The following is a 13,007-nucleotide window of genomic DNA, read 5'->3' as shown; positions in this document are numbered from 1 at the left end:
CCTTTCCTCCCCCTTGAGGGTTTCAATTTGGAGAGGGGCAGAGTGCTGAGAAGGTGGGGCTGGGAGAGAAGAGAAGTCATGAGTCGACTGGGCCTTCTGGGTGGTCCCAGGGTCTCTAGGATAAGAATCCCCTGGCCCCTGCGGGAGGTTACCCCATCTTCTGAAGCATTCCTGCCCCTTCTCAGGATCAGGGAGGGACCACAGCCAACACTATCTGTTCTTAAGATCACAGGAGGCTCCAGATCAGGAGGCAAATGAGACAGGCAGACACCTGTTCTTCCATTTGACAAGGAATTGTGGAGTGCTCATCAGGTGCCAGGCACTGTCCCCAGTGCTGGGGAGAGAGCAGAGTTAGAGCAGAGAGGTACTGGCTCCCAAGTACCTTACATTCCAGCAGGGAAGACAAGTCCAGATAGAACACAGTGTTAAAAAAAAAAAAAAAAAAAAAGAACACAGTGTTAGCTGAGATCACTGCTATGCAGGAAAACAAGGACCCGAGCACGGGATGGAGTGACGGGGTGGCAGGGAAAGGCCTCTCAGAGGAGGCAACATTGAGCCGAGATGTGACTGCAGTGTGAGCCACCTGGGCACTGGGAGAAGGGCATTCTGGGTAGACGTACAACAGGTGCAAGGGCCCTGCGGCAGGCACATGCTTCCATGTGAAGGGAAATGCGAAGGCGGGTGAGCTGACGCAGAGTGAGCGAGACGGGGAGTGGTGGACTAGGAGGTGTGTGAGGGCAAGAGGGGCCAGATCATGAAGGGGTGAGGAGCAGTTTGGAATTCATCCTAAGCACGATAAGGCATCATGGGGGGTTGGTGGCTGAGCAGAGGAATGATGTGGCTGACCTAACATTTAACAAAATTTTTCTCGGTGGCTATGTGGCAAATAAACTGGGTGTGTGTGGTGGGGGAGGGGCGAGGGGGAAGCAACAGCTGGAGAAGGGACTCATTAGATAGGTATGCAGAAATCCAGAAGGGTAATCTCAATGGTGTGCATTAGTGGGAGAGGAAGAGGTGAGATGTCAAGTATCACCTCCACAGGAGGCCCTCTATCACCCTGAGTCACTCTATACCTGTGCTGCCCAACACATGCCAGCAGCCACGTGAGACGTGGAGTTCTGGAAATAAGAAACTGTTTAATTTTATTTCAATTCGTTTATTATTAAAACCATAATAAATAATAAATACTAAAATCACTGAATTAAAATTTATTATTAATCTAAAATTAAGAATTGATCCTTGATTCAGTTACTATAAACTTTTAAGTACGTTTGGAACAGCTTGGGTGTGTGAACCTACTTTTCCAATGGTAAATTTTATGAAATTTAAATACAGATCAATTAAGTGTCTGGATTGAGGTGCACTATATATGTAGAAGACACACCTGACCTTAAAGACTCAGTTAAAAAAGAAAAAAAGAATGTAAAAAAAATCTCACTGGTAATTGTTTATATTGATTACGAATTAAAACGGTAATATTTCAGATATACTGTATTGAGTTAAACAAAATGTATTATTAAAATTAACTTTAGTAATTAATTTGTTTACTTTTTTCAATATGGCTTCTGGAAAATTTAAAATTCTGCCTTGCATTATGTTTCTACAGGACAGCACTGCTTCATACTATACAGTCTACGCCATTCTACTGCTCCATTTTCTGTGCAGTACCCCCGGCTTCCTGAAAAGGGCTTGTTTATGCAGGTACCATCTCCCCCATGTGCCTTGGGCTCTATGAGAGCAGACACCTTAACTATTTTGTTCACTCTCTCCTCCTGTCTGAGACCATGCCCTGTGCAAAGCGGTGCTCAATAAAAATTATTGACTGACTTAGTAACCAGTCCAGAATGCTTCCTGCAATGCTGAAAGTGGGGTGGAGTGCAACCATTTTATGTTGAAACCACAGCACAGAGAACAGTTCTAACAGCAGTCATTCCAAGCCCTCTTGTCTTTGGAAAAGGGCAGGGTCTAAAAAAGGCCAAAATGGGGACTTCGCAGATATGACGAAATGAAGGATGCTGAGGTGGGGAGATGATCCTGGATTATCCAGGTGGGCTCAATGTGGTCATAAGGCCCTTACGAGAGGGAAGCAGGAGGTCAGAGACAGAGAAGATGATGGAAGCAGAGTCAGAGAGAAAAAGGTCTGGATACACTGTGCCACCAGTTTTGAAGATGCAGGAAGGGAATGCAGGTGGCATCTAGAAGCTGTAAAGGGCAAGGTCACACATTCTCCGGAGAGCCTCCAGAATGAACATGGCCCTGCCTAAACCATTTCAGACATCTGACCTTCAGAACCGTAGGAGAATGAAGGTGTGTTGGAAGCCACTAAGTTGGTGGTAATTTGTCACCAAAGCAATGGGAAACAAATACAGTGACCCTTCCATTTGTTCCTTCCCATTCATGTGCCCTATAAGTGGGCTTTTCTTCTCTTCTGTCAATGACCTGGTGCTAAAAAAATGCATGATTCAGAGGAATCTCAGGGATGCGCTAAGGCCAGATGAAAGGGGCTGGGTGGAGATCACTGAGGTTAGCCTATGAGGTCACTCCAACAGGGCAGAAAGGAGCCGTGGGACACCAGCCCTGCCTAACTCAGACTCACAGGTCCAGAAGGAGCTTGGAGCCCTGCCCTGTCTTCACCTGGGTTACAGGGAACAGCTAGGTGGCCTGGTGTGTGTTAAACACCTCACTCTGAAGTTGGACCACCTGGGCTTGACGACTATTTTTACTAGCTGTGTTACCTTGGGCAAATTACTTAGCCTCTCTGTGCCAGTTTCCTCCCCTGTTAAAGGGGAACAACACAGAACTACTTCTGGAGTTGTTGTGAGGATTAGGTAAGAGTCTACATGTAGTATCTGGCCTTATTTTCCCTCCCATGAGCTATGAATTCAGGTCTTACAATTCTCCCCTTCCTCACACTGGCCTCCTTGCCAATCCCTGAACGAGCTGCCACAGTCCTGCCTCAGGACCCCGCCTGCAATGCTCTTTCCCCTGTCTCAGTTCCTCATTCCCTTCAATCTTTGTTCCAACCTCACCTTATCTGTGAGGCTCACCCTAACCATTGTATTTATTACTGCAACCTACCTCTGACCCTCCTATCCATCACCCCCTACCTCTCCCTTTCCCAGTTCTGAATTCTCTTTTATCCACAGTTCTCCTCGCTAACACACTATGTGATTTGCTTCTGGTGCTTACAGTCTGTCCCAACCACTTGAGCATAAGTCCCTTGTGCCCTGGACCAGGAGCTGGCACGTGGAAGGGGCTGGCTAACTATTCGCTACCTGAATGACTAAATGGCCCAGTAGTAAATACTTTCTTTACCATCACTTCTTCAAAGAGCCCTCCCTGGCCCCCTTAGCTGGGGTAGGGGCCTCTTGAACATGTAGTAGGTGCCACTTCATTACGTGGGAAACTAATTCTATTGTTACTACATACGCCTTTGCCTTCACCTCCTGTTCTCCACTGCACGCTGTGAGTTGACCAACATTCCTGTGTGTAGCTGTGTGACCTTGGGCAAGACACTGAACCTTACTGGGTCTTTACCTTGATCCTTTATGTCTGCAAAAGGAAGGTGAAGGGCTGCTGCTGTGAGGAGCAGACAAGACAATTATCATGGTAGCTGTATTTATCATTATTGTTGTTATTAGTGTGGCATGTGGCCAGTGCTGTGGGCTGTGAGTCTTCTGTTCTGAACAGTCTACTATCCTTCTGTTCACATGCTCTGGGGAAGCCCTCAGGTGTGTGCATGTTAAATGTGCTCAACCCCTGGTGACAACAATGCCTCCCAGTTAATAATAAGTATGAGATAATAAGGACCTACTGTACAGCACAGGGAACTCTACTCAATACTCTGTAATGACCTATATGGGAAAAGAATCTGAAAAAGAGTGGATATATGTATAACTGATTCACTTTGCTGTATACCTGAAACTATCACAACATTGTAAATCAACTATACCCCAATAAAAATTTAAAACTTAAAAAAAGTACTAAATATGAGACTGAGAGCTGTACTGGATATTTATATGCATTATATGATTTCACCTTTAGAGCAAACTGACCACATGGGTTCCAGTTTCCATTCTGAGGATGAAAGAGGGAAGACCTGCCCAACGTCTCAGAGCTTTAAGTGATGAAGCCTGGATTTAAGCCCCATCCACATGCAGCACAGTCTGCCCTCTTAGAGCAGGATAAGGGTCTACACGGCAAATACTCGCACTGTCTTCTCTGGCAGGGTTCGGGAGGTGTCAATGTGGCACCACAGTTACGAGATATGCACCTCTGTTATATCACAGTGCCACAGCACTTGGGGAGCTCTGGAGCAGACCACACTAAGGTTGACGAGTTGTGGCTCAGTGACAAACCGAGTGGCCTGGCCTTCAATTCTGACTGTGCTGAGCAAGGCTTCCCTTGTGTAGAAAATGGTGACAAAGAATCCTGGATGCCTGAATTCTCTCTGTATTCAACCTTGCGACAGTGATGTGCTGGGTAATTTGCAGTGTCTGCCAATTTCCATGGTGTACATACTCCCACCAGGGCCTACTGTAATATATCAAACTGATGTCACTGAACATGGAACTGGGGAGAGGTGTGCACAACGGGTTCGTGTGAGGCGGGGCAAGCCAGCTCCAGCACTTCACTGACACGTGGCGTCTGAGAACTTCTGACTAATGTCCCTGCACAGTAGAGGAGGGTTAATGGCTAGCTCTGTGGCCTGAGAATACCCCAATGCAGCTGCCCCATAACATAAAACTCTTGAAATCTTCTGTTTTGTTCTGAAACATCCATATAACTTTTGCATCCTACATCATGATAAATCTGAGTCTGTGTTAATATAAAATCATGTTTTAAATAATTTACCAGATTCTTCTCTTCTGATTCCTCAAGTAAAATGGATTGCTCCAGGAAGTGGCAACGCATCCATCCTGTGGTTTCTCATGGCTGTTTGCCCTTGGCACACACCCCAAGTTGAAGGAGCACGATTCTTGTCCACAAAATAATTATATCCAAGGAACTCAGTACTGCTGGGGAGGAAAGAACAGCAGTTTGATATTAGATAATTCTGGATTCAAAGCTTGCTTCTGCCAATTATTGGCTGTGGGAGAGCCACACAAAGCCTGTTTGCTCACCTGTGCAATGGGGTAAACAAAATCTGCTTCACCCTTAGCTGTTAAAAGTTTACATGAGATATCTTCAGCAACAGGCACACGGTTATTTCTTGCCTTCCTTTTCCTTTTTAATTCAGTACACACCACGCATCATCAAGGAAGCCTGACACTAAGAGGGCCGAAGTAAGAATTCTCACACAGTGCTGGTTGGAGAGAAATTAATTATCTTTTTTTTTTTTTTTTTTTGCGGTACGTGGGCCTCTCACTGTTGTGGCCTCTCCCGTTGCGGAGCACAGGCATCGGATGCGCAGGCTCAGCGGCCATGGCTCATGGGCCCAGCTGCTCCGCGGCATGTGGGATCTTCCCGGACCACAGCACGAACCTGCGTCCCCTGCATCGGCAGGCAGACTCTCAACAACGGCGCCACGAGGGAAGCCCAACAATATCTTTAAGACTGAAGGTGCACATACCCTTTAACCCAGTAACCTCATTTCTGGTATTTGTCTTCAGACGTTCTCGTATGTCTGTAAAATGACGGTTTGTAGGAAGAGGCAGTACAGTCCTACAGTGAAGGGCATCCATCTGGAGCCAGGCTGTCTGTGTTCAGCTTCCAACTCTGCCACCCCCTACCTGTGTGACCTCAGACATGCTCCCTGTCCTCTTCGGGCCTGAGCTTCCTCAACAGTCAAATGAGGCAAACAACAATGATGACTCCACGGGGCTGTTGTGAAAATTAAATGAATGAAAACATGTAACACACTTAGAGCAGTGCCAGTGCTAAACAAATGTTAGTTTCTTTATTATCATTATGTTACTGAGGCCAATCTCATAGTGCTCGCCCAACGACAGGCCAGTAAATTGAGAGACAAGTTGTTGGGGCAAGGAATAGTGACTTTATTCAGAAAGCCAGCAGACGGAGATGATGATGACTCACGTCCCAAAGAATCATCTTTCCTGAGTTAGAATTCAAGATTTTTTTATACTAAAAGAGAGGGGAAAAAGTCAAACATTTCAGAGGGGATGGGTTAATTTCTTCCTTCCTGCAGTCATTCACAGGTGGGTTTGGTCAGGATGTTTCCTATGGGCTAAACAAAGATATTTTAGCTTAATGCTCATTACCTGGGAGGCAGGGTTTCCCAGAGAACCCCATTATGTGTAATTCAAGCTTATAGGCAACCTCCCTTTAGTGATTAACTTGTAATAGAACACAAAGGTTCTGGGACTTCCCTGGCAGTCCAGTGGTTAGGACTCTGCACTTCCACTGCAAGGGGCACAGGTTCGACCCCTGGTCGAGGGAACTAAGATCCCACATGCCTCACAGTGCAGCCAAAAAAAAAAAAAAAAAAGAATACAAAGGTTCTTCCCTATTACAATTACTACTCCTATCAAGAGATTGGAAACAACTGCCCACCAATAAGAAAATCAGTGAATGTTACACGCACATATGGGACACTGTGTAGTTCTTAAAAGGAACAAGGCAGCACTACCTCAGAGGTTCTTTACTGGGGGCAATTTTGCCCCCTGGGGACACTTGCAATGCCTGGGACATCTGTGGTTGTCCCAACTTGGGGGTGGGGGGTGTTCCTGGGATCTAATGGGTCGAGGCCAGGGATACTTCTAAACATCCTATAATGCACAGGACAGCACCCAGAGCAAAGGACAATCTGGCCCAAAGTGTCAACTGTGCTGAGGTTGAGAAATCTGCTCTATATGTACTGTATGAAATGATCTCCAAGATATAGTGTAATGAGGAGAATAAAGATATAGAGAAAATGCTTAGAAAAAACAAAATACAGGATACGAATACATAAGTTTGAAAAGGAACAGACAAGTTCTGGAAGGGAAATAAAGAAGTTGGTAGCAGCGATTGTCCCTGAAGAATGGAACTGGGTCACTAGGCTTGGAAACTCAAAACTCACTTTTCCCTATCTATCTATGCTTTGGCGTTCTGTATCATATATATAATTACCTTTTCAAAACACCATCACCACCACAAATAAAGAGGCTGGATCTCACACCACCTCAGGGCAGCGCTGTAATCCTGACCTCTCTTCCGAGTCCCAGACCTTAGGGTGGGAAGGGGCTTTGCAATTTAGCACAAAGCTAAATTCCTGCTCCTAAGGTAAGGATGGCTAGAACCTGGATGAGAACAAGCTTTAAGAGTTACTGGAGGGACTTCCCTGGTGGCACAATGGTTAGGAATCCACCTGCCAGTGCAGGGGACACGGGTTTGAGCCCTGGTCCGGGGGGATCCCACATGCCGTGGAGCAACTGGGCCCGTGTGCCACAACTGCTGAGCCTGCGCTCTAGAGCCCGCTGCTACAGCTGCTGAGGTCCTCACACCTGGAGCCCGGTGCTCCACAACAGGAGAGGCCACAGCGATGAGGGGCCCGTGCACCACAAGGAAGAGTGGCCCCCGATCGCCGCAGCTAGAGAAAGCCCGCGTGCAGCAACAAAGAACCAATGCAGCCAAAAAATAATAATAATAATTAATTAAAATAAAAAGATTTACTGGACAGTGGCCATGCCTCCCCTTGGGGCACAGCACCTCTGTGATCCTGGGGGCCTGTGCTGTGTGTTGAGTTGGGGTGGGTCCTGACATACCTGAAAGCCAGCCATTAATGCACCCACACACTGCTTCCATCCAGCCAGAGTTTGTTTTTGCTATACCACCTAGCTAGTATTTTAAGATTATCTCTATCCTGAACCTGCCAGCCCCAGAGGCTGGGGATATAGAAAGGTACTTTCTCCAAAGACCCAAGCCCAGCTATAGCAGAAAACATAAGCTTTGCATCTGAATATTAGACCTGCCCTTGCTCTGCTGGCACAGGAACAGATCTGATTTCCTCACTTGTAGGATGGGGCTAGGAATGTCCCTATTGCAGGGAAGTGCAGCTGTAGGGACTGTCTTTTATAAGATATTGAAAGCACTCAGAATTAATTTCTTTCATTCTGAGAAGCCCCAGAGAAGCTCACAAACTCTCACAGCTGTAGCTCTCAACCCTGTTTGTACACAGGAATCTCTTGGGAGCTTTTTAATAAATACTGATGGCTGGGCCCCATGCCAGAACCATTAAGTCAGAATCTCTGGGGATGGAGTCCAGGTATGTCTTATTTTTATCTTTTAAGATTTCTAAATTATATGCAAGGCCATAGTTTAGAACTACTGCTCCAGTCTCCAAGCCTCAGTCGTGGGCTGGAGATCTGACCTCTCCCTGTTAAGAGTCCAGACCTCAGCACTGGGGAGGAGAAAAGTCTTTGATAAGCTCAAAGCCAAACCCTTAGATTCCCTGATCAAAGGATTCCGAGGAGTCACTGATGGTGGCCATTCTTGGCTTTGGAGTTGACTGAGATGCCCATGGGAAGCCTGGGTGTCGACAACGAAAACAGCACCCACTGTCACCCTGTAATCCCTTCACACTGCTTTCCTTTTCGAAATAATTACTGCCACCTGTTATAAATTTAATTTCATCTTTCTACTAAATGCAAGCTCCAATGAGTAGACACCTGGTCCATCCTGACTAGCAAGGTGCTTGGCCCATGGCAAGCATCTGACTGCTCAATGAATGAGTGCCTCTCAGAGCCTACCCATGTTGCAGGCTTTGGACACCCTTTCTTCTCATCTCAGAAACATTATCCCTTTATCACCTCTCTCATCCAGCCCCCTTGCTCTCCTCCCCACCCTCACGCCCTGAAACTGTTCATGGTGTGCCCTCATCATGGTCCTGTACACCAGTGGTTCTCAACTGGGGTGATTTTGTTCTCCAGGGGATACCAGGCTGTGTCTGGAGACACTTCTGCTTGTTAAAATTGGGGCAGCAGGGGTATGCTACTGGCATCTGGGGAGTAGAAAACAGGAATAATTCTAAACATCCGAAAATATATAGGACAGCTCTCCCCCGTCTCTCAATTATCTGCCCCAAAGCATTCAAAGTGCCAAGGCTGGGGCTTCCCTGGTGGCGCAGTGGTTAAGAATCTGCCTGCCAATGCAGGGGACACGGGTTCGATCCCTGGTTCGGGAAGATGCCACATGCCGCGGAGCAACTAAGCCTGTGTGCCACAACTACTGAGCCTGCGCTCTAGAGCCCGCGCGCCACAACTACTGAAGCCCATGAGCCACAACTACTGAAAGCCCGCACGCTTAGAGCCCGTGCTCTGCAACAAGAGAAGCCACTGCAATGAGAAGCCCGCTTACCGCACAAACAGAAGCCCCAGCTCGCCGCAACTAGAGAAAGTCCACACACAGCAACGAAGACCCAACACAGCCAAAAATAAATAAATAAATAAATAAATAAATAAATAAATAATTTATTAAAAAAAACAAAGTGCCAAGCCTGAGAAACCCTGGTCTAGACACGGAGATGTCTCTAGATCGCTGTTATCAGGAGATACTCTTCCTCAGTCCCTGCCACTGGGTCTTGACCAGTGGGCTTCTCAGAATGAAAGAAATTAACTGAGTGCTTGGGTCTTGACCCCACAGGCTCCCTAGGGATATCTCCATATAGGAAGAACCTCTGTTCATGCCCTCCTAGGACCCCGACTAGAAAATTCTGAACCTAAGCTCAATTTAGCCTTTAGGATTACTTTATCTCTTAACCTGCAACTTTTTCTCTGAGGCTCCACTTCTTGCTTTTCTTCCTGTGGATTTGATTCTCTGGGTGTGGAATCCTTGGGGTTATTAGGTTAATAATAAAGCAATTAGCATTTATTCGTTGCTTACTTGTGTCAGGCACTGTTCTACTTAACGCTCACCACAGGCCTAAGATTGGTACTATTATTATCCCCATTTTGCAGGTGAAACTGAGGGTCAGCAATTTAAGTGACCTCTCCCAAAGTCACACAACTACTGAGTGATGGAACCAGAAGTCCCAGAGTCCCCCAAGCTACACTGGTTAGGAAGCAGACACACAACCATACGCAGCCTCAGGTCCCAGAGACCAGGGCAGACACTGCCCTCCCTTCAAATGCACTAATGCAATAACAGACAACAAGGAGCAGCTGGGCTACTGGGGCACCGCTTCTCAGCTCGAAGAGGTCAGATCCCCAGCTCTGAAAAGCACTGCTCAATCTCAAGTTCAGAGATGTAAATTTCTCCAGCGTTCACCACCGCGCTTCTACTTCTGCACAGGGACAACGAAAAACGACCACCAGCACTCCAACAAACACCCAGCACCTACACAGGGCTTGGTGAGTGCCAAGCTCGGCACGGGGTATTTCACTACGTTACCCCATTTATATAATTTTCCCAAAACTGACGCGGGTGTTGTTATCCTGTTTTACCGAGAAGGAAAGCCTCCCACAACCGCACACATACTTCCTTGCCAGGAGCCTGCACGCCCGTAAAGCCGCTCAGAGTCCTCCCCACAGGGATCCTCCTTCCACGCTTACAGGGAGAGATACACCTCGACAGCGCAGTCGCACACTGCCACACACTCACAACCGCAAAGCCACTGAAGCTCAATCATACAGCCACCCGGTCAAGTCACGCAGCCACTCCAGACGGCGATAAACGGCCACCTACATCAGTCGGTCACACACACACACACACGAACGCGCTTCAACAACACAAATTCTCACAGCCACACTTACATACCCACTCCCGGCCCCCCTCCCACAGGCGCAGTCACCTCTTCCTCACATAAACACCACAGACCTTGCGGTGAAATACGAACATGGTCCTGAGGCACGTCCCCGTCACCACACGGCTGGCTCCGTCACAGACACACGCAGAAACGCCACAACCCGCTCTCCTCTCACAACACAGCGACGCCACCACACGCTTCAAACACAGTCCCTCACCTCACACTCCGTCACCACACAACCAGACAAAACCCCACAGGCGGTCACGGGCTGAAAATTCCAGGCAGCCGTGGACGCACACCCACAGCCACACTCAACCTGTCCTCCATGGTCGCGTCCCGGCGGCGCCCACCCGGGGAACTGCGTAGGCACGGCGCGCTCCCCGCGCTCCCCGCGCCTGCGCACTCCCCTCCGCGGCCCTCGGTCTGCACTGGCTGGCCCCGCCCCCTCACACGCGAGACACGTCGGCGAGCCGCGGCCCCGCCCCTAGGCGTCCACGAGAGCGCGAGGCCCCGCCCCTAAATAAAGCCACGCGGTGCGCAGGCGCTTACTCACCTCTCCCGGGACCTTTCCACAGGCACGGACCTGAGGCCCCAACCCCCTCACAAGCAGGCGTACGCAGGCGCGCTCGCGCACTCGGAGCCGCTCTTGGGGGCATCGCCGCTCGCTTGCCCGCCCGAGGCCCCGCCCCTACACCAGCCCTCGGAACACGCTGCGCCGCGCGCAAGCGCAAGGGCCGCCTAGCGCTTCCCAGGGCCCCACTTGTGGCTGTCCTTATAAAATCACGTAGATGTTTTCGGGTGCTGAGACCCTTCCTTGTTCCCTTCAACCAAACCCAGCCTCCCCAGCATCCACACCTACACGTTCCCGTCCGGGGGCTTCTAGCCCCAACACCCTCCCCTTTGCCCCTGGAGCTCAGAGGGGTTTGGGGAGCCAGGCTCACCCACTGACCGTAACGCACGCGCTCGCGCATGCGGACTGCGAGCTCAGGCTGCACTTCCCAGAAGCCTCCGGGACGTGGCGCCATTCAGGACGGCCACTCCCGGATCGTGAGGTTGAGGGACCCCGGCCCGCGCTGGCTCCGATCTGTCCGGCCCGGACACGAATGGACCCAGGAGAGGAGCGAAGGGATGTTGTTCCAGGCCAGGGGTGGGATATCGCTTGCTCCTTCTCTGAACGAACAGCCCCAGAGTCCTTTGCGCGGCGCCTTTCCAGGCCCCAGACTACATCTCCCAGGAGCCCCTGCGGCCCGTTTCCACCTCGTGTAGTGACGCGGCTGCGCGTCGGCCGGGCGGGGACGCGAGCGACCTCCTGTGGCGGTGCGTGAGGTGACCGCGAGTCTGTGAGAGAAGACGGGAGGTGTGAGCCCGCCCCTGAGGTCTCGGCTTGCGGGTCCCGGGTGGTCATTGTGCATTTATGTGTGTGAGGCCCAGGTTGTGTTATTGTGTGTATGTGTGAGGATGAACCTTTGTGAACGCGTGTGACCGGATTTTTGTGGTTGTGTACCCTTGTGTTTTGCGTGTGTGAGAAACCCAGTTTTTGTGGTTGTGTACGTGTGTGTGTAAATTCATTTTGAATGTGTGTGCTCGTGCACCTCGATGTGTCATGTATGGCTGTTTTTGCGCAATGCAGAGCTGAGCAGTTGCCACAGAAATTGGCCCACAAAGCTTAAAATACCGACTCTGTAGATCCCATTTTTTGTGGTTGCGTAGTTGTCTGTGGACCCGCAGATAGCTACCATTTCTGGAAGTGTGCGTTTGTACAAGTATGCGTGTGGCCCACTTTTTGTGGTTGTGTATGAGCGTATGGGAAACCAGTGTGTGTGTGTGTGTGTGTGTGTGTGTGTAGTGACCCAGTTTTGCGTTTTTAGAGGTGTGTGTGTATGTATAATTCTGATTTCAATTCCGGTGTGTGGATTTTTTCCCCCCACCATCAAGCAATTTTCTGAAAGCAGCTGGGAGTCCTAACAATTCAGCTCAACTCTGACACTGTCTAGCTGGTGATAGAGGCAGATTCCCATAGGTTAATTAAAGGCTGGGTCCCCAAGATGCCCCCATCCACCACAGGTGCCAGTCACAAGTCCAGGTATCACCTGTGCTCTGACTGACCCTCTATAGATCGGAGGTTCCAATGACTGCCCCCGACTCCTTGGGTTTGATTAGTTTGCTAGAGCAACTCACAGAACTCAGAGAAATGTTCACTTACTTACTAGATCACCCACCAATTTTTATAAAAGGATATAACTCGGGAATGGAAAGATGGAAGAGATACATAGGGCAAGATATGTGTGGGATGGGGCACGGGGCTTCCATGCTTACCGCTCTT

The sequence above is a fragment of the Lipotes vexillifer genome, unplaced genomic scaffold, assembly GCF_000442215.2.
Source record: "Lipotes vexillifer unplaced genomic scaffold, Lipotes_vexillifer_v1.1 scaffold995, whole genome shotgun sequence".
In the NCBI taxonomy this organism is placed as follows: Eukaryota; Metazoa; Chordata; class Mammalia; order Artiodactyla; family Lipotidae; genus Lipotes; species Lipotes vexillifer.
The sequence above is the reverse complement of the archived record's forward strand: the minus strand, read 5'-3'. Positions refer to the sequence as shown.